This window comes from Aristolochia californica, unplaced genomic scaffold (genome assembly GCF_029961685.1).
Source record: "Aristolochia californica isolate CCGP_79_NKW_82.1479 unplaced genomic scaffold, dmAriCali1.0.hap1 SCAF_3, whole genome shotgun sequence".
NCBI classification, from domain to species: Eukaryota; Viridiplantae; Streptophyta; class Magnoliopsida; order Piperales; family Aristolochiaceae; genus Aristolochia; species Aristolochia californica.
In genome coordinates, this window is record NW_027181992.1 from 15,922,888 (window position 1) to 15,949,550 (window position 26,663).

At 36.2% G+C, this 26,663-nt stretch overlaps 1 pseudogene; it reads left to right on the forward strand.

Annotated features, from left to right (window-relative positions):
• Positions 1-23,804, forward strand: part of LOC137959405 (uncharacterized) — a 28,433-nt pseudogene extending 4,629 nt beyond the window's left edge.
• The last annotated feature ends 2,859 nt before the right edge of the window (positions 23,805-26,663 follow it).

Consider the following 26,663-nt stretch of genomic DNA (forward strand, 5'->3'; position numbering starts at 1 on the left):
TTCTGATTGGGTAGGTGATCAGACAACCAGAAGATCCATGTCGGGTTACTTTACTTTTGTGGAAGGGAATCTGGTCACTTGGAAAAGCAAAAAACAGAAGGTAGTATCACGATCAAGTGCTGAAGCATAATTTCAAGGCATGGCTCATGGTGTATGCGAGTTGTTATGGATAAAGAATATACTGAGGGATTTAGGGATTGAATACTCCAAACCGATGAATCTCCACTGTGATTACAAGGCAGCCATCGCCATTGCACAGAATCCGGTTCAACATGATTGCACTAAACATGTTGAAGTTGATCGTCATTTCATCAAGGAGAACCTCGATGCAAAAATCATACAATTCCCCTTCATTCAATCTGAGAATCAGCTGGCTGATATGCTCATGAAGGCAGTATCAGGGAAGGCATTTCATGGTATAATTGACAAGTTGGGCATGACCGATATCTATGCACCAACTTGAGGGGAAGTGTTTGCAAGCCTGTAATGAGCTGGTTGTAAATTGATTAATGTGATTGTAGGAAACGGATTTTTCCTTGATCTTGTAATCTATTCCTTTATTTTAGGATCTAAATTGATCCTAAAATCAGTATGTAATGTATTATAAATTGCATCCTAAACGGAGAAGAATATATCGTCAAAAAATCATTCTTTGAATCTCTTTTATTGTTTTTGGGTTCTCTCTCTTTCACAGGATTGACCCACCAAAGGGAGTTCTCTGCTACGGTCCTCCAGGGACAGGGAAGACTCTCTTAGCTAGAGCTGTAGCTGTTGGAAGATGGGCTCAAGCCCACAAGCTCAAGACAAGAAGCCCACACGTCAAAGGAGTGGCATATGTGTAAAATATGGTACTTTCCATAAAGATGGCATAGAAGTGTAAATATGTGTTCCTTTTATGTCTTTTGTTTTATCAAGTTGTAGCCCTAAGGGTATTGTAAAACTATAAATAAAGGCATTGGCTAAGAGGTAGGGCATTGAAGCACTCTCCTCTCTTTCCACAAATTTGTCCTGCCCTCATTTTTCTTTTTGACGCAACCCTCTTCTCCCTTAATCCAAACTCTCTTCTTCCACGTTCTTCTTCTTCTCTTCTCCTTCTCTCTTCTTCTTCTTTTTCTTTCTTGTTGATCTAAAGTTTCTTTCATGAGATCCTAAATTCTACATGGTATCAGAGCAAGGAGTTTAGGATCTCTTCATGGAGTTATTATGAAATCTGTTCAAGAAGTTGTAAAAGGAGTTTAGTCATAAAGAGATAAGTTCATCATCTTCTTATTTACGTTTTTTTTGTTTCCTTTTCTTATTTACATACTTTTTTTTACTTTTTTTCTTTACTTCTTGAATTTTGAGTCACATCAAGTCAAGATAAATCTTTATATGTTGTAAAGATTTATTTCTATGACTAAATTGATGTTATAATCTTGACTCCTTGTAAATCAATTACTAGAGTGATCAAGATCATTTGCTGTTTGCATCTTATTAAGATTGATGGGTGAAATTCAATTACCTTTATGTAATTTGGATCCATCTCATTTGAGATAGAATTCTAGCACATGTTGTTGTATCTTCTCCTACTTAAGGTTACTCATGGGTTTGTGTTATGTTGTTGGATGCCCATTATATGTTTGATGAAATGCCAACAACCATTTATATTGTAGTTCCGTTTTTTTTTAACTTCAACAATTGAATTTTTTCTTATGTTGAAGTCTCCCATGAGCTGAAGATAAATCTCTTCCAAGTATCTTGGTTTGTCGTTAAATCTTCTCTAATTTTTTTTCTATTGCTCGTTTGTGTTAGAGTTTGGATTAAGGCCTAATCGGTTGCATCTACTTTCTTCTCTTTGTTCTTATGAATACAAGAGAAGTTGAGTGATGACTGGATGTTATTATCACTTTCTAAAGGCACAAATTTGTTGATAATTTGGTGCTTGCCCGCGTGAAAGAAATTGGTTCTTGTTCTCTTTTGTTGGTGATTGATTTGGTCTACGGGTTCTTCAAATTACATAGAGTAATTGTTCTTTGAAGAAGGCCTTTTTCCCTTGACCTCCATATTTTACTTGCCTCATTATGGAGATTGGATACAATAGTAATAAGAGTGATATACTCTGTATTACTACAATTCCACTTAGAGGTCTCTCCTATTACATGAGCTGGTCACAATCGGTTCGGAGGGTTCTTATTACTCGTGACCTCTTGAGCCACATTGTTAACTTTCCTCCTCCGATTGATGAAGAAGATGTGTCCTACCACAAGTGGGTTAAAGATGATAACATGGTGATAAGTTGGCTCATTAATAGCATGGAAGAGCAGGTGGCCAACAACGTGGTCCACTTGGAAACCGCCAAGAACATATGGGACACTTGTGCCATGCTTTACTCAAGCACTGCTTCATTACAAAAAATATATGATGTCTTACAAAACATGCTGCATACGAAACATGGAGATAATATTCATGAATTTTTGGCACGGTTTCACGGTCTTCTTCAAGAATGGAAACTAGCTCAGCCATATTCCACTGATATTGTCATTCAAGAACGACAAAGAGAAGCTTTGGCAGCAGCCATTTGCTTATCGAATATTAAACCATACCTTGAGGTGGCCAAAACTCAACTTCTAAGTTCTTCTGCTCTTCCATCCTTCGATGATATTAGTGCTACATTACTTAGGATACTGGATCCATCCACTCCTTCTCCTATTGATGCTCCATCAGCGATGTTCTCTGGCAATCGGGGAACATCTTCCTCATCCCGATGACGGGGCAGAAATATGAGAGGGGGTCAAACTATGAGAGGGGCTAAAAATAGAGGTGGTAGAACGGGTTAGAATTCTTTCTGTACTGAGCCTCAACTTTGCACTTATTGTGGCCGTCAGAACCACCTTGTGGCATCATGCTGGAAACTTCATGGCAAGTCTGATTGGGCCACAACTAACCCAGTCTCAGTTAATGTTGAGAAAAATGAAGATAAGGCTGAATCATCATCCAGAAATGTGACTCTTACAGCTGAGGACTATGCTGCATTTCAGAAAATGAAGTCCTTCATGGAATCATCTATTCCCTTATCATCTACTGCTGCCACTACTATTGCCTCAGGTATGCTTTCTTTCGCGTCTTCCTCTTCCTCTTGGATCATCGACTCCGGGGCCTCTGAACATCTATCAGGTAACAAACACTTGTTGCAGTCCTTATCTCCTTGTTATCCTCATAAATTTGTTACTATTGCTGATGGTACCCAAACCAAGGTCCTTGGCAAAGGTTCCTCCTCTCTTACTTCATCTATTCCCCTTCAAGATGTTTTGTTTGTTCCTCAATTTCCTTTAAATTTGCTCTCGGTTAGCCAATTGACCAAATAATTAAATTGCTCTATCACCTTCTCACCGTCTTCTTGTGTCTTTCAGGATCTCACTACGAAGCAGGTGATTGGTGGCGGCCATGAAAAGGGGGGTTTGTACTACTTCACTCTTCCACCATTAGCTGCATTATCTTCCACTACATCTAAGGCCCAACTTTGGCACAACCAACTTGATCATCCGTCTACCCCTTCACTCCGTTCTTTGGTTCCATATTTAAAAGGACTTTCTAATATCAGTTGTGAGGTTTGTCAATTAAGTAAACATGTCAGGAGTACATATTCTCCTCGTCTTACAACTACAAGTACTGCTCCATTTGAGCTAATACATTCTGATGTATGGGGCCCTTTATGTGTCTCAAATATTTTCCAAGTTAAATATTTTGTCATTTTTGTTGATGATTTTACTCGAGTGACTTGGTTATATCTATTTAAAGAGCGTTCCAAAATTCTTCCTTTGTTTAAAAATTTTCATGGTCTTGACACAATTTGGGAAGAAAATTCAAACCCTTAGATCTGATAATGCTAAGGAATACATGTCTCATGACTTCAAATCATTTTGTGAGAGTAATGGGCTTATTCATCAAACATCATGTGCCTATACTCCTCAAAAAAATGGTGTTGCTGAAAGGAAGAATCGTCATCTTCTTGAAGTTGCTCAGGGCCTCCTCTACTCCATGAAGGTACCCTATTTCTATTGGCCTCATGCTATACTTACAACATGCTATCTCATTAATAGGTTACCTTCATCAGTCCTTCATCATAAAACTCCTTACTCTGTGTTATTTAATGGTGAAGATTCTTTTTCTCTTCCTTTGAAAGTGTTTGGATGTACATGTTTTGTTCATGTTACATCTCCACATAAAAATAAACTTGATCCTCGGTCTATGAAGTGCTTTTTTTTGGGATACTCTCGGACCCAGAAAGGTTATGTCTGTTACAATCCTACCCTTCGGAGGATGTTTATCTCTAGGGATGTGACTTTATTTGAGGACACTCCCTTCTACTCCTCCCATGATGATCCTCCAGGATGGACTTGTCCTTCTTCTACTCCTTGTCCGCTTGTGCCGTTCAATCTTGAAGTGGATCCATCCCCTGAGACACTGGCCGTACCTTCACTTGTGGAGTTGTCAGATCCACCCGAGGTAAGTCCTTCTCCTCCTATATATGGGCCTAAATTTGATACTCGGCCTATTTCTTTAAGAAAAGAACGTCGTTGTTGTACTACTTCGCATCCTATCTCAAATTTTATGTCTCACCATCGCTTGTCTTCTGAGTGTTTTCAGTTTCTTGCGTCCCTTTCTTCTACTTCTATTCCGCAGTCGTATTAGGAGGCCTTGAGACATCCAGGATGGAAGGCGGCTATGGATGAAGAAATGCACGCCTTAAACGAAAACCAAACCTGGTACTTAACATCACTCCCGAAAGGTAAAAGACCTGTTGGTTGTCGATGGGTTTTTTTGGTGAAACATAATCCGGATGGATTGGTTGCTCGTCTTAAAGCTCGACTGGTTGCTAAGGGCTATACGCAGTGCTATGGGATAGATTATGAGGAGACCTTCTCTCCTATTGCAAAATTGAATTCGGTATGCATCATCTTATCTATTATTGCTAACTCCTCATGGCCCGTCTATCAGTTGGATGTTAAAAATGCTTTTTTAAATGGTGATATCGTGAGGAAATTTATATGGTTCAACCATCTGGTTATGTGGTTGAGGGGGAGTCAGTATGCCGGTTAAAAGTCTTTATATGGGCTTAAGCAGCCCCCTCGGGCTTGGTTTGATAAATTTAGTCAAACACTCCTACGGTTTGGTTTTCATCGGTGCTCAGTTGATCATTCTGTATATTATAAAGATACGGTCAAAGGGAAAATATTATTGGCCGTATATGTGGATGATATTATCGTAACCGATGATGATGCTTTGAGCATATAAGAGGTGAAACAGATGATATGTCAGGAATTCAAGACTAAAGACCTTGGTATGCTTAAATATTTTTTGGGTATAGAAGTTCTTCAATCCAAACATGGGATAATATTGTCTCAAAGAAAATATGTCTTGGATCTCCTTGAAGAAACAAGAATGAAGGGTTGTAGACCAGTTGACACACCTATGGATACAAATGTAAAATTATTTGCCACAAATGAAGAAGATATTGATATTGGAAAATACCAAAGAATCGTGGGAAAACTGATTTATCTCACGGTAACTAGGCCAGACATATCATATGTTGTAAGTGTGTTGAGTCAATTCATGCCCAAAACACAAATTACCCACTGGCAGGCTTTAGAGAGAATATTACGTTATCTAAAAGGACCTCCAGGAAGAGGATTGTTGTATAAAAAACATGGGCACTTCAACATAGAAGGCTTCTCAGATGCAGATTGGGCTAGATCTCCTGATGATAGAAAATCTACATCAGGATATTGTACTTTGGTTGGGGGAAACTTGGTTACATGGAAAAGTAAGAAGCAAAATGTGGTTGCAAGATCTAGCACCGAAGCAGAATACAGAGCTATGGCCCATACCGTTAGTGAACTTTTATGGATTAGGACCCTTCTTACCGAACTAGGTTTTTATAAAAAGGGGTCCATGAATCTGCATTGTGATAATCAAGCAGCCATTCATATCACTTCAAATCCAATTTTTCATGAAATAACTAAACACATTGAGGTGGATTGTCATTTTATACGGGAGAAGTTTCAAGCAGGAATAATCTCTCTCAAACATGTGTCTACTCAAGAGCAAATGGCTGATATTCTCACTAAACCCGTTACATCTAAAATCCTATCGTTTATATGTGGCAAGCTGGGTATTTATAATGTCTTTTCTCCTCCAACTTGAGGGGGAGTATTGGAAGATGGGCTCAAGGCCACAAGCTCAAGACAAGAAGCCCACACGTCAAAGGAGTGGCATATGTGTAAAATATGGTACTTTCCATAAAGATGGCATAGAAGTGTAAATATGTGTTCCTTTTATGTCTTTTGTTTTATCAAGTTGTAGCCCTAAGGGTATTGTAAAACTATAAATGAAGGCATTGGCTAAGATGTAGGGCATTGAAGCACTTTCCTCTCTTTCCACAAATTCGTCCAGCCCTCATTTTTCTTTTTGACGCAACCCTCTTCTCCCTTAATCCAAACTCTCTTCTTCCACGTTCTTCTTCTTTTCTTCTCCTTCTTTCTTCTTCTTCTTCTTGTTTCTTGTTGATCTAAAGTTCCTTTCATGAGATCCTAAATTCTACAGTAGCCAACAGACCAGCTGCCTGGTTTATTCATTTTTTTGGTAGTGAGCTTGTCCAAAAATAGGTAGATGAAGAGGCAAGGACGGTCCGCGAACTTTTTCAGCTGGCTCATTCAGTGACGGGTTGCATTTTTTTTTATGATGTGGATGCCATAGGTGGTGTTCATTTTGATGATGGTGTTGGTGGTGCTAATGAAGTTCAGTGTACAATGCTTGATGTTGTTAATCAGCTTGATGGGTTTGATGCTCGTGGTAATATCCTAGTCCTGATGGCTACAAATAGACCTGATACATTGAATCCAGCATTGTTACGTCCTGGACGTCTAGATTGTAAGGTTGAATTCGGTCTACCTGACTTGATGAGTTGGGACATCCAGAGGGAGGACACCGCTCCGCGGATGCTACTTATGCACAAATGGAGACGTCGGCTTACAGACCTTACTTTTGAGCTTGAGGACAAGCTCGTTCTTCTAGGGAGGTGTAATGTTATGCACACAATAACATTATTATTTTAATTATTTTCTTTAATTTACTTTATTTATTTCAGTTTTAGGCCATAGGGGTATTTTTATAATATTTTATCTTAAACCCTAATAGGGTGAAACCTATTTAAGGGGTAAGTGTAATGACAAAGACAAGCATTGAAGTATTGAGAATTAGGTTAATTCTAGAGTAAACAAGCTTGGAGTTCTCCTCAATGAGCTCTAGGGTTTTCAAGCTTCCATTTGGCTTGATCTTCGTCGTCGTCCTCTTCCTTCTTATGAATCCTTGTGTCAGATTTGGGACCATAACATAGTTGTGCGACCATATCGATACCCACACATTCAAAAAGTGGAAATTGAACATCAATGTCACCTCATGCTAGAACAAGGTCTCATCCGACACAGTACGTCCCCTTTCTCCTCTCTAGTGATGTTGGTCAAGAAACATGACAATACTTAGAGGTTTTGTGTAGTCTACCGTGAATTAAATACCAAGATGATCAAGGACAAGTTCCCTATACCACTAGTGGATGAATTATTAGACGAATTATATGGGGCTCAATTTTTCACCAAGTTGGACTTGCGTTCGGGGTATCACCAGGTCTGCATGTATCCTCCGAATATAACGAAGACATCATTTCGTACTCATCATGGCCATTTTGAATTTGTTGTCATGACTTTCGGTCTGTCCAATGCTCCCTCAAAGTTCCAAGCATTAATGAATGAGGTATTTAGTGCCTATCTCAAAAAAAAAATTAGTATTTTTTGATGATATATTAATCTACAACAAGTCATGGGATCAACATATGCGGTTGGTTTTCACACTTATTAGAACTCATCATCTATATTTAAAATGTTCCAAGTGTTCGTTTGGTCACCCTCAAGTAGCCTATCTAAGTCACATCATTACATCAACAGGGGTCATAGTGGATCCGGAAAAAAAATTCTGCTATCATCCGTAGGCCACAACCGAGCAATATTTCAGCATTACAAGGATTTTTGGGCTTAGCAGGTTACTATCGCAAATTCATCCACAATTATGTGCCACTCTCAGCTTCGCTATCAAATCTCCTCAGTTGCAATGCCTTCCAATGGAATGATACCACGGAACAAGCCTTCCAGACACTCAAACAACTTTGGCAACAGCTCTGATATTGCAATTACCTGATTTTGATGATATCTTTGTGGTGGAATGTGATGCATCAGGAGGAGGGATTGGGGCGGTACTTCAACAATCTCACCGCCCTATTTCCTACTTCAGCCGCCAACACGCAGCTCATCATCATAAGTTACCGGCCTATGAAAGGGAATTAATTGGCTTAGCAAAGTTTGTCCGTCATTGGCGGCTGTATTTATGGGGATGTTTCTTTATCATCTGCACAGACCACTACAGTTTGAAGTTTCTATTAGAGCAACGAATCTCAACTTTTCCACAACAGCATTGGATTACAAAACTCATGTGGTTTGATTTTATTGTAGAACATAAGGCCGGCGCCTTGAACAAAGCTGCAGATGCCCTATCACGTCGGTTAGAGGAGACAACGCACATTGCTGCCATTAGTTACCCTACACCTCTCTTGCTGGATTCAATCAAAGAGGACCACCAGTGCACACCAGAAATGAAGGAGTTGATGGAAAAAATTGTAGGGGGCACAATGTCCTCCCACTGGTCAATTTAGGACAACATCATTTTTTACAAGCACCGCATATATTTATCCTCCACATCCCCTTTGGTAGCCATCACAGTTTCATCACACCATGACAACACTCATGAGGGCCTCCTCAAGACATTACAGCGGATGCGGGGAGATTTTTATTGGGAAGGGATGAAAGCCACTATTGCAACGTATGTGGCTGAGTGTCAGGTATGCCGGCGGAACAATGCAAAAAATTTTAAGTCCAGTTGGGGAACTGCAACCACTAAATCTTCCAACACAGGTTTGGTCAGACATCTCTATGGATTTCATTGAAGGACTTCCTAAGGCTTCGGGCAAGTCTATTCTTTTCGTGGTGGTTGAGCGATTTTCAAAATACACACATTATACCATTGGAGCATCCTAATACAGTAGCGCGGAAGCTCAAGTTTTCTTCTCAAATATTGTTCATCTCCACGGCATTCCGGAATCCATCGTCAGTGATCACGATGTGGTATTTACAAGTCATTTTTGGAGAGATCTATTCTGGTTATCTGGTACCAAACTAAAATACTCTTCCGCCTATCATCCTCAAACAGATGGCCAAATTGAGGTGGTGAACCGCACCATTGAGATGTATTTATGGTGTTTTGTGGGGGACACCCCTAAACGATGGGTGGAATGCCTTCCTTGGGCGGAATACTGCTACAATACCTCTTTTCACACAGCATTACAGGCCACACCTTTCAAAATCCTATATGGCAGGGATCCCCCTAGACTGCTTTCATATGCTCAGGGGTCAGAGTGGACGTAGTTGACTTAGCCCTTCTCAATCGCGATCAATTACTGGAATTTGCTAGCCAACGTCTTCAAAAAGCCCAAGCATGTATGAAAGCTTATTATGATCAGCATCACCGTGATATTCAGTACAATCAAGGAGATTTTGTATGCCTACATCTCCAGCCATAGCGTCAACATTCAATTGCGGGTACTCAGCACAAGCTTTCGCCAAAATATTTTGGGACCTTCCAGATTATCTAACGTGTGGGATAGGTAGCATCTAAGCTACATCTTCCTCTAGAGTCCAAGCTTCATAACGTCTTTCATGTCTCTTTGCTCAAGCCATTAAAAGGTTTCGTACCATTGTCAGTTCCTTCCTTAGCACTGATTGAAGACTGTAAAGTTGATCTCACACCCACCAAAATTTTGAGTTCTCACCAGCTTGAAGACCAAACAGAAATACTAGTCCAGTGGTCACACACAGATGCTACAGAGGCCACTTGGGAAGATCTAGACATCTTTAAACACGTCTACCCTACATTCGAGCATGCGTACATGCTCTTTCTCCAAGGGGGGAGTGAAGTTATGGAATCCATAGCAAGACTAGTCATCCAGAGGCGACGCGGATGAGTTGGTGACTTAGAGGAGCAGTGAAGTACCTTAGGCATTATATGCTTCTTTATTTCATTATTTGCTAGTAGGTAAGCCACAAATGGCATTATTGTAATAAACTATATCTTGATCCTCGGCCTGATTGCTTTAAGAGGCTAACGAAAGGGAATGAGAAGCTCAGCAGAATTTTAACCTAATTAGGATCGGTGTTCTCCTTGACGAACCCAAGGTTCAGGACTCCCTTTAACGAACCTGGTTATCCATCGTTCTTCAATCCATCTCCTCTTCATTCCATTCTGTGAGTACTTAATCAGTCACCATAGGTCGCCCTGGTAGATTAAGATGTCAAGGTGTGAACTAAAATCCCTCAAATGATCTCTTCCATCGTCAAATCACTTAGTCCATGGTTAGAGATCACAACACAATAATAAATGTAAGTAAAAAAATTTATTCACACACCACAAATGAACACCATAGTTTTGTTATCAATGTTTGGGAAATTCCATTAGTAGAATCCCTAAGAGCTCTGAATTTTATAAGAATGACATTTCTAATTGATCCTAGCATGTTTTAAATATGGATATGCATGCATTAACATGTTGAAGATTCAAATGATCTAAGGATCCATGAATTTTAAGGAGTGTTGAATTTATGGAAAAGAGAAATACTTCATTGATATCAATAACTTGTTATAATCAGAGTACATGAACCTCTATTTATAATAGAGGAAGGTAGTAGAGTCCAACTACAATAAAACTACCCTTGTTCCAATTACACCCAAAATCTAACACTTAAGGTAAGTCCTAACATAATTAGGCAACTAAATATTTATAAAAGACAAATATAACTTAAACTAAAACTCTTCTTGGTCGTGACCTTAAGATAAATATACTTTTGTGAGTCCTTCTTGATCTTCCAACTGATTTGATAAGGATGCTAGCTCTTGGTAATCATTGTGGGTCCTACTTCTTATGGGCTTGGGCCCATCTTGTGGCCTTCCTTGGTCATGTGGCCCATCTTGTAATATTACATATGTGGGCCTTCCTTGGTCGTTTGGGCTTCATCTTATCTTCCAACACTCCCCTTCAAGCTGGGGGTGAGAGAACAACAATAACTCCTAGCTTGCTGCAAATGATGTATAAAATATTTTTGTATAAAGTGGCACATCTTCCAATATGCCTTCATCTTCCAACATTCCCCCTCATGCTATTGCGTCCTTCCATGAGGCCCTACGGTATTATAAGTGAGAGTAAAAATCACTCCTAGCAGGTAAGCCATCGTTTCATACTCCAATCTTAATGTTGGATGTAGGGCACACTCCACTGCTATCGGTAGTGTGTCTATCGACAATATGGATCAGATTGACATGAAATTTTGTGCTTATTAAATTAGACTTAAATAAATTTCATCCAAGTATAACATCTCTTCATAAAATATAATTATCAGAAGATAAATAATCTGATAGGTTTCAGTTTCTGTCATCTGGCCGAACTAAGTTTTGTTTCTCTTGTTTTTCCAAAATGCCCATTGACTCTTCCAAGAGCAATATCTCCTTATAAAAAAATCATACAGAGAATTGGTTGAATAGGTAAGAAAATAGACTTACATACTTTCTCTTGATATATAATTATCCATATAAAGTCTCTTTCTTGATAGTTTAAAATACCTCAAAAGTTGAGGCTTTTTGTTGTTGCTTGAACCTCTCTTTCAATTTGACCTTAGCTGCTTCAAATATTGATTTCTCTTTGTACATAACTCAGATGAAAAATTGGTTGAATAGGTAAAAGAATAGACTTACATATATTTTGTTTTATATATATTTATCCATATAAAGTATAGTTCTTAATAGCGAAAAGTACATCGGAATCTTAAGATTGCTACTGCTACTCAAACCTTTTTACAATCTGACCTTCGCTCATTCAAATATCGATATCTCTTTGTAGATAACTCCGTTTGGAACAAATAGTTCTTCTTTATAAATTAGACTCAAATATATTTCCTTCAATATATAAATTAAAATATTAAAAACTACTTATAGAGGTAAAAATCGCAAAGAAAATTGCAGGTGTAGGGACAGAAAAAAATAACTACAAACCTACAACTAGGGTTTAGCGTTTAGAGAAAAGGATCACATTACCTCCGTGAGTTGACCAAGTCAACTCATAGAACCTGCTCTGATACCATGTTGAATTTATAGAAAATTGAAATACTTTATTGACATCAATAACTTGTTATAATCAGAGTACATGAACATCTATTTATAATAGAGGAAGGTAGTAGAGTCCTATTACAATAAAACTACCCTTGTCCCAATTACACCCAAACTCTAACACTTACGGTAAGTCCTAACATAATTAGGTAACTCAATATTGATAAAAGACAAATATAACTTAAACAAAAACTCTTCTTGGTCATGACCCTAAGAAAAAGATACTTTTGTGAGTCCTTCTTGATCTTCCAACTTATGTGATAAGGATACCAGCTCCTGGTAATCATTGTGGGTACTACTTCTTATGGGCTTGGGCCCATCTTGTGGGCATTCCTTGGTCATGTGGCCCATCTTATAATAATCTTACATATTTGGCCCTTCCTTGGTCGTTTGGGCTTGATCTTATCTTCCAAAAAGGAGAAAAAAATGATCATTAAAATATCACGTGATCGTGTGTGGGACATTTACCCGAGCCAAACAAGCCAATTTTTGCCTATTTAAAAAAATCAGACCCAAAAATCATAGATCATTGGAAAGTGAATTCTCGATCAATCATGAGTAATGGGCTATTTTTTTTTAAAAAAATGACTCATGGACTAGGAGTCAGCACAAAGTTAAAAATCCCACGCACCACGCACCCCCCCCCCCCCGGGGCCTCTCTTTTCCGATGATTGAAAAACCTAATATATAAAAACTGAGAGAGTTTACAATCCCTAATAATTATAGAGACTTTTTGGAATTATCTCTCTCTGCATTTGTACATTTCCATTTTAGATGTCAAGTTTTGTTTTAAAATTCAAACATTAGTTTTCATTCTCCCTTCTTTCTCGATAACAAAAAGATAAGGCAAATAGATCATAACAACATGAAAATTTTAGAGTTTATGTATGCAAAAAATTTTAAAAATAAAATAAAATTTATTCACACACCACAAATGAACAGCAAAGTTTTGTTGTCCATGTTTGGGAAATTGCACTTGTACAACATGTAATAGATTGGAATTTTAAAAGAAAGAGATTTCTAATTGATCCTAACATTTTTTAAATATGGATATGCATGCATGAAACATGTTGAATAAGAAAATGACCTAAGGATCCAAGACTTTTAAGGAGAACAACAAATGCTCATTAATGTGGTGGGATATTTATTCAAGCCAAACAAGCCATTTTTTGCCCATTAACAAAAATCTGACCAAAAAATCTTAGATCATTGTAAAGTGATTGATCAATCAATCATGTGTAACGATCTATATTTTTTTAAGAAATGACTTATGGATTAGGAGTCAAGAGTTAGTTAAATATCCGCTCCCTCCTTTTACCGATGTTTGCTAAACCTAATATATAAAAACTAAAAGAGTTTACACTCCCTAAAAATTAAAGAGGCCTTTTGGAATTATCTCTCTTTGCATTTTTGTATTTCCATTTTAGATGTCAAGTTTTGTGTTAAAATCCAAACTTGATTTTTCACTCTTCCTTTTTTCTCGTAAACAAAAAGATAAGGCAAATAGGTCACAACAATATAAAAATTTTAGAGTTTATGTATGCAAAGACTCTAAAACAATAATAAATGTTAGTAAAAAAAATTATTCACACACCACAAATGAACACCAAAATTTTGTTATCTATGTTTGGGAAATTCCACTAGTACAACCCTAATAGCTTGGAATTTTATAAGAAAGAGATTTCTATTTGATCCTAACATGTTTTAAATATGGATATGCATGCATGAAACATGTTGAAGATGGAAATGATGTAAGTATGCAACACTTTTAAGGAGAACAACAAATCCTCATTAAATTCTAAAATGAATGTACGGTGGATTATTTACCCAAGCCAAACAAGCCATTTTTTTCCGATTTAAAAAAGGTTGACCTAACAATCATAGATCAATGTAATGTGATGCATCGATCAGCAGAATTTTAACTTAATCAGGGTCGGTGTTCTCCTTGACGAACCCAAGGTTCAAGACTCCCTTTAACAAACTTGGTTATCCATCGTTCTTCAATCCATCTCCTCTCCATTCCATTCCGTGAGTACTTAATCAGTCACCATAGGTCGCCCTAGTAGATTAAGATGTCAAGGTGTGAATGAAAATCCCTCAAATGATCTCTTTCATCGTCAAATCACTCAGTGCATGGTCAGAGACCACAACACAATAATAAATGTAAGTAAAGAAAATTTATTCACAGCCCACAAATGAACACGAAAGTTTTGTTATTCATGTTTGGGAAATTCCACTAGCACAACCCCTAATAGTTTGGAATTTTATAAGAAAGAGATTTCTAATTGATCTTTATATGTTCTAAATATTGATATGCATGCATGAAACATGTTGAAGCCATTTTTTGCCCATTTAAAAAAAATTGACCTAACAATAGTTGTTCATTGTACAATGATTGATCAATCAATAATGGGTAACCAACTATATTTTTGTAAGAAATGACTTATGGATTAGGAGTCAACACCAAGTTAAATCCCCCCCCCCCCCCCCCCCCCCCCCCCCCTTCCCCTTTTTTGATGTCTGCAAAACATAATATATAAAAACTAAAAGAGTTTACAATCCAAAAAAATTATGGAGACTTTTTACAATGATCTCTCTCTACATATGTGCATTTCCATTTTAGATGTCAAGTTTGTTTTAAAATCCAAACTTGAGTTTTTGCTCACCCTTTTTCATGTCAACAAAAAGAAAAGGAAGATAGTTCACAACAAAATTAAAAATTTAGAGTTTATGTATGAAAAAACTCTAAAACCATAATAAACGTAAGTATAGAAAATTTATTCACACACCACAAATGAACACCAAAGTTTTGTTATCCATGTTTGGAAATTCCACTAGTACAACCCCTAATAGCTTGGGATTTTATAAGAAAGAGATTTCTAATCGATCCTAACAAGTTTTAAATATTGATATGCATGCATGAAACATGTTGAATATGCAAATGACGTAAGTATGCAAAAATTTTAAGGAGAACAAAAAATCCTCATTAAATTCTAAAATGAATGTACGGTGGAATATCTACCCAAGCCAAATAAGCCATTTTTTGCTGATTTACAAAAGGCTGACCTAACAATCATAGATCAATGTAATGTGATGGATCGATCAATCATGAGAAACGTGCCATATTATTTTAAGAAATGACTTGTGGAATAGGAGTCAACACTCAGTTAAACCCTCCGCTCCCCCCTTTTTTCCAATGTTTGCAAACCTAATATATAAAAACTATAAGAGTTTACAATCCCTCAAAATTATAGATATTTTTTGGAATTATCTCTCTCTGCATTTGTGCATTTCCATTATAGATGTTAAGTTTTGTTTTAAAATCTAAACTTGAGTTTTCACTATCACTTTTTTCTCGTAAACAAAAAGATATGGCAAATACTTCACAACAAAATTAAAATTTTAGAGTTTATGTATGCAAAAACTCTAAAACAATAATAAATTTTTGTAAAGAAAATTTATTCACACACCACAATGAACACCAAAGTTTTGTTCTCCGTGTTTGGCAAATACCACTGATGCAACCCCTTATAGCTTTGAATTTTATAAGAAAGATATTTCTAATTGGTCCTAATATGTTTTAAATATGGATATGCATGCAAGAAACTTGTTGAAGAAGCAAATGACCTAAGGATCCAAGACTTTTAAGGAGAATAGCAAATGATCATTAAATTCTCAAGTGAACGTGTAGTGAGATATTTACCTGAGCCAAACAAGCCACTTTTTTTCGATTTAGAAAAAGTTGACCTAACAATCATAAATCATTGTAATGTGATTGATCGATCAATCATGAGTAACGAGCTATATTTCTGTAAGAAATTACGGGTGGATTAGGAGTCAACAGTCAATTAAATCCTGCGCTCCCCCCTTGTCCTTTTTTTTATGTTTGTAAAACCTATTATATTAAAATTAAAAGAGTTTACTATCCCTAAAAATTACAGAGACTGTTTGGTATTATCTCTCTCTGCATTTGTGCATTTCCATTTTAGATGTTAGGTTTTGTTTTAAAATCCAAACTTGAGTTTTCACTATCCTTTTTTTCTCGTAAAGAAAAAGACAAGCCAAATAGATCACCACAAAATTACAATTTTAGAGTTTATGTTTGTAAAAAATATAAAACAATAATAAATGTGAGTAAAGAAAATTTATTTACACACCACATATGAACACTATAGTTTTGTTATCCATGTTTTGGAAATTCCACTAGTACATCCCCTAATTGCTTGGAATTTTAAAAGGAAGAGATTTCTAATAGATCCAAACTTGTTTTAAATATGGATATGCATGCATGAAACATGTTGAAGATGAAAATTACCTAAGAATCCAAGACTTTTAATGAGAACCACAAATGCTCATTTAGTTCTCAAGTGAACATGCGGTGGGATATTTATCAAAGCCAAACAAACCATTTTTTGTCCTTTCGCAAAAAAACTGACCTAACAATCAGAGATCATTCAAAAGTGATTGATCAATCAATCGTGGGTAAAGACATATATGTTTTTAAGAAATAACTGATGGATTAGGAGTCAACACTCAGTTTAATCCCCCACTCCCCCCTTTTTCCGATGTCTGATAAAACCTAATTTATAAAAACTAAAAGTGTTTAGGATCCCTAATTATTACAGAGACTTTTTGGAATTCTCTCTCTTTGCATTTGTGCATTTCCATTTTAGATGTCATGTTTTGTTTTAAAATCCAAAATTGAGTTTTCCCACTCTCTTTTTCCACGTAAACAAAAAGATAAGGTAAATAGAACACAAAAAAAATGAAAAGTTTAGACGTTATGTACGCAAAAACTCTAAAACAATAATAAATGTAAGTAAAGAAAATTTATTCACTCACAACAAATGAACACCAAAGTTTTGTTATCCATGTTTGGGAAATTCTACTAGTAGAACCCTAATAGCTTGGATTTTTATAAGAAAGAAATTTCTAATTGATCCTAACATGTTTTAAATATGGATATGCATGCATAGAACATGTTGAAAATGCAAATGACGTTAGTATGCAAGACTATTAAGAAGAATAACAAGTGCTCGTTAAATTCTCAAGTGAACGTACGGTGGGATATTTACCCAAACCAAACCAGCTACTTTTTTGCCCATTTACAAAAAAAGTGACAAAACAATCATAGATCAGTGTAAAGTGATTGATCAATCAATCATGAGTAATGAGCGATATTGTTGTAAGAAATGACTTATGGATTAGAAGTCAACACTCAGTTAAATCCCTTGCTCCGCGCTTTTACCCATTATTACTAACCTTAATATATAAAAACTAAAAGAGTTTACAATTTCTTTTGGCATTTCTGCATTTCCATTGTAGATGTCATTTTTTTTTTTAAATCCAAACTTGAGTTTTCACTCTCCATTTTTCTAGTAAAATTAAGATAAGGCAAATAGATCACAACAAAATAAAAAATTTAGAGTTTATGTATACAAAGACTCTAAAACAATAATAAATGTGAGTAAAGAAAATTTATTCACACACCACAAATGAACAACAAAATTTTGTTATGCATGTTTGGGAAATTTCACTATTACAATCCTAATAACTTGGAATTTTATAAGAAAGAGATTTGTATGTTATCCTAACATGTTTTAAATATGGATATGCATGCATGAAACATGTTGAAAATTCAAATGATGTAAGTATCCAAGCCTTATAAGATGAAAATTCAAATGAACGTACGGTGGGATATTTACCCAAGCCAAACAAGCCATTTTTTGCCGATTTACAAAAACCTGACCAAACAATCATAGATCAATGTAATGTGATGGATCAATCAATCATTAGTAACGAGCTATATTATTATAAGAAATGACTTGTAGATTAGGTGTCAACACTCAGTTAAATCCCTTGGTCCCCCCTTTTTCCTAAGTTTGCAAAACCTAATATATAAAAACTAAAAGAGTTTACTATCCCTCAAAATTACAGAGATTTAATTGAATTATCTCTCTCTACATTTTTGAATTTCCATTTAAGATGTCAAGTTCTGTTTTAAAAACCAAACTTCATTTTTCATTATCCCTTTTTTTTCTAGTGAACAAAAAGATATGGCAAATAGATCACAACAAAATTAAAACTTTAAAGTTTATGGATGTAAAACTCTAAAATATTAATAAATTTTAGTAAAGAAAATTTATTCACACACCACAAATGAACACCAAATTTTTGCTCTCCATGTTTTGGAAATACCACTAGTACAACCCCTAATAGCTTGGAATTTTATAAGAAATAAATTTCTAATTAATCCTAACATGTTTTAAATATTGATATGCATGCACAAAACATGTTGAAGAAGCAAATGACCAAAGTATCGAAGACTTTTAAGGAGAACAACATATGGTCATTAAATTCTCAAGTGAATGTGTTGTGGGATATTTTGTCGTGCCAAACCAGCTATTTTTGGCCCATTTACAAAAAGTTGACCTATCAATCATAGATCATTGTAAAGTGATTGATCGATCAATTATGAGTAACGAGCTATATTTTTTTAAGAAACGACTTATGGATTAGGAGTCAACACTAAGTTAAATCCCATGCTCCCCCCTTTTTTCGATGTTTGTAAAAACCTAATAAATAATAACTAAAAGTGTTTACAATACCTAAACATTACAGAGACTTTTTTGAATTATCTCTCTCTACATTTTTGCATTTCCATTTTAGATGTCAAGTTTTGTTTTAAAATCTAAACTTGAGTTTTCACTCTCCCTTTTTTCTTGTAAACAAAAAAATAAGGCAAATAGATCACAATAAAATGAAAATTTTAGAGTTTATGTATCCAAAAACTCCAAAACAATAATATATGTAAGTAAAGAAAATTTACTCACACACCACAAATGAACGCAAAATTCTTGTTATCCATGTTTGGAAAATTCCACAAGTACAACCCCTTGTTGCTTGGAATTTTATAAGAAAGAGATTTCTAATTGATCCTAACATGTTTTATGTATGGATATGCATGCATGACCTAAGGATCCAAGAATTTTAAGGACAACAACAAATGCACATAAAATTCTCAAGTGAACGTGCGGTGGGATACTTACCTGAGCCAAACAAGGCATTTTTTGTCCATTTACAAAAAGCTGACCTAACAATCATAGATCATTGTAAAGTGATTGATCGATCAATCAATCATGAGTGATGAGATATATTTTTGTAAGAAATTACTTATGGATTAGGAGTCAACACTCAATTAAACATCCCTCGTCCCCTCTTTTTCTGATTTTTGAAAAACCTAATATATAAAAACTAAAAGAGTTTACAATATGTAAAAATTACGGAGACTTTTTGGAATTATCTCTCCCTGAATTTGTGCATTTTCATTTTAGATGTCAAGTTTTGTTTTAAAATCTAAACTGGAGTTTTGACTCTCCCTTTTTCTCGTAAAAAAAAGATAAGGAAAAAAGTGTACAACAAAATTAAAATTTTAGAGTTTATGTATGCAATAAATAAAAAACAATAATCAATGTAACAATTGAAAAATTATTTGAACACCACAAATGAACACCAAAGTTTTGTTATGCATGTTTGGGAAATTCCACTAGTACAACCCATAATAGCTTGGAATTTTATATGAAAAATATTTCTATTTGGACCTAACATGTTTTCAATATGGATATGCATGCATGAACCTTGTTGAAGATGCAAATGACCTAAGGATTCAAAATTTTTAAGGAGAAAAATAAATGCTCATTAAATTCTCAAGTGAACGTGCGTTGGGATATTTACTCGAGCCAAACATGCTATTTTTTGCCCATTTAATAAAAACTAACCTAACAATAGTAGATCATTGTAAAGTGATTAATCGATCATTCTTGGGTAACCAGCTATATTTTTGTAAGAAATGACTTATGGATTAGGAGTCAACACTCAGTTAAATCCCTCGCTCCTCCCCCTTTTCCGATGTTTTCAAAACTTAATATATAAAAACTAAAAGAGTTTACAATTTTTAAAAATTACAGAGACCTTTTGCAATGATCTTTCTCTGCATTTGTGATTCGATTTTAGATGTTAAGTTTGTTTTGAAATCTAAACTTGATTTTTCACTCACCCTTTTTTCACGTAAACAAATAGAAAAGGCTAATATTTCACAATAAAATTAAAATTTTAGAGTTTATGAATGCAAAAAATAATAGTAAAACCCCTAATAGGTTGGCATTTTATAAGAAAGAGATTTCTAGTTGATCCTAACTTGTTTAAAATATAGATATCCAAGCATGAAACATGTTGAAGATGCGAATGACGTAAGGAAGCAAAAATTTTTAGGAGAATTAACAAATGCTCATTAAATTCTCAAGTGAATGTGTAGTGGAATATTTACCCAAGTCAAACAAGTCATTTTTTGCCCATTTACAAAAATCTGACCTAACAATCATTGATAATTGGAAAGTGATTGATCGATTAAAATTGAGTAATGGGCTATATTTTTTGTAAGAAATGACTTGTGGATTAGGAGTGAACACTTAGTCAAAAATCCCTCGCTCCACCCTTTTTTCGATGATTGCAATACCCAATATATAAAAACTAAAAGTGTTTACAATCCCAAAAAATTACAAAGACTTTTTGGAATTATCTCTCTCTGCATTTGTGCATTTCCATTTTAGATGTCAAGTTTTGTTTTAAATCCAAAGTTGAGTTTTCACTCTCCCTTTTTTTCTTGAAAACTACAAGAAAAGGCAAATAGATAACAGAAAAATAAAAAATTTAGAGTTTATTTATTCAAAAACTCTAAAAAAATAATAAAAGTAAGTAAAGAAAATTTATTCACACACCACAAATGAACACCAATGGTTTGTTATCCATGTTTGGAATATACCACTAGTACAACCCTAATAGATTGGAATTTTATAAGAAAGAGATTTCTAATTGATCATAACATGTTTTAAATATGGATATGCATGCATGAAATAGGTTGAAGAAGAAAATGACCTAAGGATCCAAGACTTTTAAGGAGAACAACAAATGCTCATTAAATTCACAAGTGAACGTGTGATGGGATATTTTCCCGAGCCAAACAAGCCAATTTTTGCCTATTTATGAAAAATTGACCTGACAATTAAAGATCATTGTAAAGTCATTGATCGATCCATCATGGGTTGTGAGCTATGTTTTTTGTAAGAAATAACTTTTTAGAATTATCACTCTCTGCAATTATATATTTCCGTTTTAGATGTCAAGTTTTGTTTTATAATCCAAACTTTAATTTTCACTCTCCCTTTTTTCTCGTAAACAAAAAGATAAAGAAAATAGCTCACCACAAAATGAAAATTTTAGAGATTATGTATGCAAAAAATTCGAAACAATAATAAATGTAAGTAAAGAAAATTTATTCACACACTACAAATGAACACCAAAGTTTTGTTATCCATGTTTGGGAAATTACATTAGTACAACCCCTGATAGCTCTGAATTTTATAAGAATGAGATTTCTAATTGATCCTAACATGTTTTAAATATGGATATGCCTGCATAAAACATGTTGAAGATGCAAATGACCTAAGGATCCAAGACTTTTAAGGAGAACAACAAATTTTTTTCCAGGAAATAATATTATTATTTTAATTGTTTTTTTAATTTACTTTATTTTATTCAGTTAGAGAATTAATAGGCCATAGGGGCATTTTTGAAATATTTTATTTATAGGGGTATTTTTGTAATATTTGATCTTAAACCATGTAAGGGTGAACCCTATTTAAGGGGTAAGAGTAATGAGAAAGACAAGCATTGATTTAGTTAAACATGGTTTTGAGTTCTCCTCAACGAGCTCAGGGGTGTACGTTCTCCTTAACGAACCTAGGGTTTTCAAGCTTCCTTTGGTTTGATTTTCGTTTTTCTCTTCTTCCTCCCTACGAATCCATGTGTCAAATTTGAGATCATAACAACTTGGTATCAGAGCCGCGTAATGGAGAATTCCAGCAATGGAGAGTTAAAAGAGTTGCTTATCAGAGAGCTGAATGCGCACACAGACGCACAGGTAGAAAACTAGTGAAGGTTTGCTCAAATCTTGCAACAATTGGATCAAATCCTAATTATGAACTAGAAATTACACATTATCAAATAGGGAATGGCAATGATGTGTGAAGGGCCGCAATCAAGAAGAATTTTGACCATGAGTAGAGAGAAAGGTCGTGGAACAAAATTATCGAGCAGACGCTCTCTCAGACGGGCAGAAAGGCCAAGATTCAGAAATTTTCAACATCTCCACCCAGGGAACTCCAGTAGCGGGCACATCTGAAATTTGGGACACAAATCCAAAATCGGATTCTAATACATCAAATCCAAAATTGTCCAAAATCAAATTGGCACTGGAGGATTTGGGTGCGACCTCAAATCCAAAATTGGGGACAATGGAAATTTCCAAGCAGGACGTTCTGCACAAAAATCCCGAGTAGGCCAACGGGACCCAGAAATTCCGAAATCATACCAACCTAGCTCACGGCTAGCAACACTCAGTCCCGAATAGGAGAAGGAGAATTTTTTGGCGACTGTTTCGACCAGGAAATGTTTCCAAGAGCCCTCTGTCTCAGAAAATCTCAAAGAGGCGAAGCCCCAAAGGGTTGCTTTTAGCCACCGGAAAAAGTGGAGACTCTGTTGGCTCCGTTGGACAAAGTTCCTATGGGAGATGGCGTCCGGACAACAGCTCTCACTCTCAACTTCACTCTCGGTCTTGACAGCATAGCAAAAAACGAATTTCAAAAATTTTTTGGGTAAGTTTCTTAAATGCCCTCAATTGTTATGTCTAAACTATTCTTTTGTGGGGGTGAAGGGGCTCCAAGGGGCTGAGCAGCAGCGACACTGCTCGAATTTTTGGCCAGGTGGTTTTTTGTTATGGGAAGCAGAGAAACAAAACCATTTTGATGGAATTCTGGCTTGTGTGTATGAATTCCGAGATGAAATTTTTTTGGGGATGCCGGGATTGATAGAATTTTTTTTGTGGGGACTGTTGAAATATTTTTTGGGGGGGCTTTATTTTTGTGTTGATGCGCACAATACCCGTGCGTATGTTCATTGTCAAATGGAAAAGGTGGGGGTTCAATTTTTTGGTTCCATAATTGCTGCTTGGGCACTGTTCGTATAGATTCTGAGGTGCATTTACTTGAACTTGGTAATGAAAAACACTATAGCCAGACGACATCTAATTTCCTTCAAGAAAATTCCACCAAAGACTCTGAACTACATGTAGCTGCCTCACCGAATCCATCACCTCAAGATGCTGACGAGAATTTCAGGAAAATGAAAGAAATGTGGCTCATCCCCAATGCTGTTGCAGTGTTAGATGGCCTATGCAAGGACGGTTTGATTCAAGAAGCTATGAAGCTATTTGAGTTAATGCATAAAAAGGGTACAATCCCTGAAATCTATACGACTGTGGTGGAAGGCTGCTGCAAGGCACTAAAGTGTGAAGATGAAAAAGGGGTTTTCAGGAAAATTAAGAACATTGGTATATCTCCAAATGCTTTCAGCTATACAGTTTTTGTTCAAGGATTGTGTAAAGGGAAGTAGTTGGAAGATGGGATTGGGTTTTTCATTGTGATGTTAGAGGCTGGGCATTCACCAATTGTTGCTACTTATATTGGGTTGGTTGAAAAGAGATCAGAAGAAGCTCAATGTGTCAGTCAGAGGTTGAGAGAGAAAGGGTAGAGGGCACTGGCTCAAGTAGATAGATTGGTTGGTTTATCATTTTGGACTTTAGCTGCTGCTACCGTGGCAATGCAGAAATGGACTCAACAAAAAAAAATAGAACACAAAAATTTGACAGCACAGGAGGGCAGCAACCAACACAATTTTTCAACCCAAAAATTTTACTGTAATATTTGGTTCATTAATACATGTACTGTGAAATCTCCTACTCAATCAGCCATGGAAAATTTAAAGTCTAATTGCAAAAAGGATGGTAAGTCCCTTGTTGTGGCTGGGTGTGTGTCTGAAGACAGTAGATGCTTGAAGGAGCTTGAAGGTTGCAGACAAGGGGAAGTCCTCAGTAGACCTGCTGTAGGCCCTACATGGCCATATGGAATAAATACACCTTTCAGTGGTGACTTACTGTCTACAGGGAGGAAACCAGCAGATGTAGTTATTAAATCCTCTATCACTTTTGTTATTGCATTCGGTTCGTTTGAAATTACCTGCATACTTCAATGACACAGGGGCAGTGATTGCTAGAACAGTTTTGAAACAATTAGCACAAAGGACATTAAAGTGCTGGACAACAATCATGTTGGGACACTGGATTCGGGGATAGCTTGCAACTGTGGGGGGACAAAGCTCCAACAACAACACAGTAGCAGGTAACCATCCTGTTTTTTTCACCAAGATTGTGACAGAGGCTGCAGCTATGAGTAGTTTAAGGAGCACCTCACATCGTTTACCGGCCGGGCCTGTGAGCATCATGACAACTGACCAGAATGTGGTCTTCACCACAATGCAGATAACCACTCTCTTGCAGTGGACTAATCTTATACTTAATACATTGCTTGCAAAGGCGGGGGAGTATGGGATTTCTGTGCTCAGAAGTTTTATTGAACAGGGGAATGTGCGGAATTATTATGCTTTGTTAAGAACAGAACCATTGTTATTACTGCTGGTGCCACTCTTGGACATCTTGAGCCTGAGAGAATGATGCAAATTGAAATTGCTGCTGCTGTTGCAATCAGCATGGTGGTCTCCTTTCATCACTTCCCTCTGAATTTGGAACTTAATGACCAAGTTCATCTGAAATGGATTCAAACAACAGCGGTAGAGATCTCAAAGAACATGGAATGTACATATGGTGAGGTGCTTGCTGTACTCCAGGACAGTGAGCAACAACTTGTGATGTCTGGATTTTTGAGAAGGAACAGCTGTTTGGATTCATGCAAAGTTGGGTTTTCTGCTGATAATGGTGATGAGGAAAAAGCATGCAGTGGGCTTCCTAGTGTTGTTCAGTTACTTGACCGCTCGTCTGAATTAGAGGAAACATGTGATATGGCTAGTGCTACGGGGGAAGCAATCTTGCTCTTGGCACTTCACCATGCAGATCCTGTTTTCTGTGATGGTTTTAGGAGTGTTTCAGCAAATGGAGGGGGTTAGTGCTGCTGAGTCTTCTCAATCCCATGGGGGCTAGTCATGAAGTTGTTGCAGCCATGCTGGAAAAGTGCGGGCAGTGCAACCTAGCCAATGGGAGACCGCCATGAGGGGCAATTTCACACCAATCTAGGACTGATGGAGGGCAGAGATGCTACTTGGGGAGATGTGGCGACGTTTTGCACGCATCCCTACATTCGACCTTGAGGTAAAAAAAAATTACACTAGGGTGGAATGCTTCAGTTTTGTCGTCCAGAGGGCTGACACAGATACCATGGATGCGCCTTGGGAATAGGTGGAAACGACAGCATGGGCAAGAAGACCCTACCTACGAGTTTGAGGACAAGTTCTTTCTCCCAGGGGTGTAATGTTATGCACTCAATAACATTATTATTTTAATTTTTTCTTTAATTTAATTTAATTTATTCAGTTAAAGAATTAATAGGCCACATGGGCATTTTTGTAATATTTTATTTATAGGGGTATTTTTGTAATATTTTATATTAAACATTGTAAGGGCGAACCCTATTTAAGGAATAAGAGTAATGAGAAAGACAAACATGGATTTAGGTTAAACAGGGTTTTGAGTTCTACTAAATGAGCTCAGGGGTGTTTTCTCCTTAATAAACCTAGGGTTTTCAAGCTTCCCTTTGGCTTGATTTTTCGTCTTTCTCTTCTTCTTCCCTACGAATCCATGTGTCAGATATGGGACCATAACACAAATGCTCATTATATTCTCAAGTGAACATGCGATGGGATATTTACCCGAGCCAAACAACCCATTTTTTGCCCACTTACTAAAAGTTGGCCAAACAATCATAGATCATTGTAAAGTGATTGATCAATCAATCATGAGTAACAAGCTATAATTTTGTAAGAAATGACTTATGGATTAGGAGTCAACACTCAATTAAATCCCCCGCTCCCCGCTTTTGCCGATGTTTCCTAAAGCTAATATATAAAAACTAAAAAAGTTTACAAGACTTAAAATTAAAGAGACTTTTTGGAATTATCCCTCTTAGCATTTTTTCTTTTCCATTTTGATGTCAAGTGTAGTTTTAAAATCCAAACTTGAGTTTTCACTCTCTCTTTTTTCCCGTAAACAAAAAGATATGGCAAATAGATCACTACAAAATAAAAATTTTAGAGTTTATGTATGCATACCTCTAAAACAATAATAAATATTAGTAAAAAAAATTTATTCATACACGACAAATGAACTCCAAAATTTTGTTATGCGTGTTTGGGAAATTCCACTAGTACAACCCTATGAGCTTGGAATTTTATAAGAAAGAGATT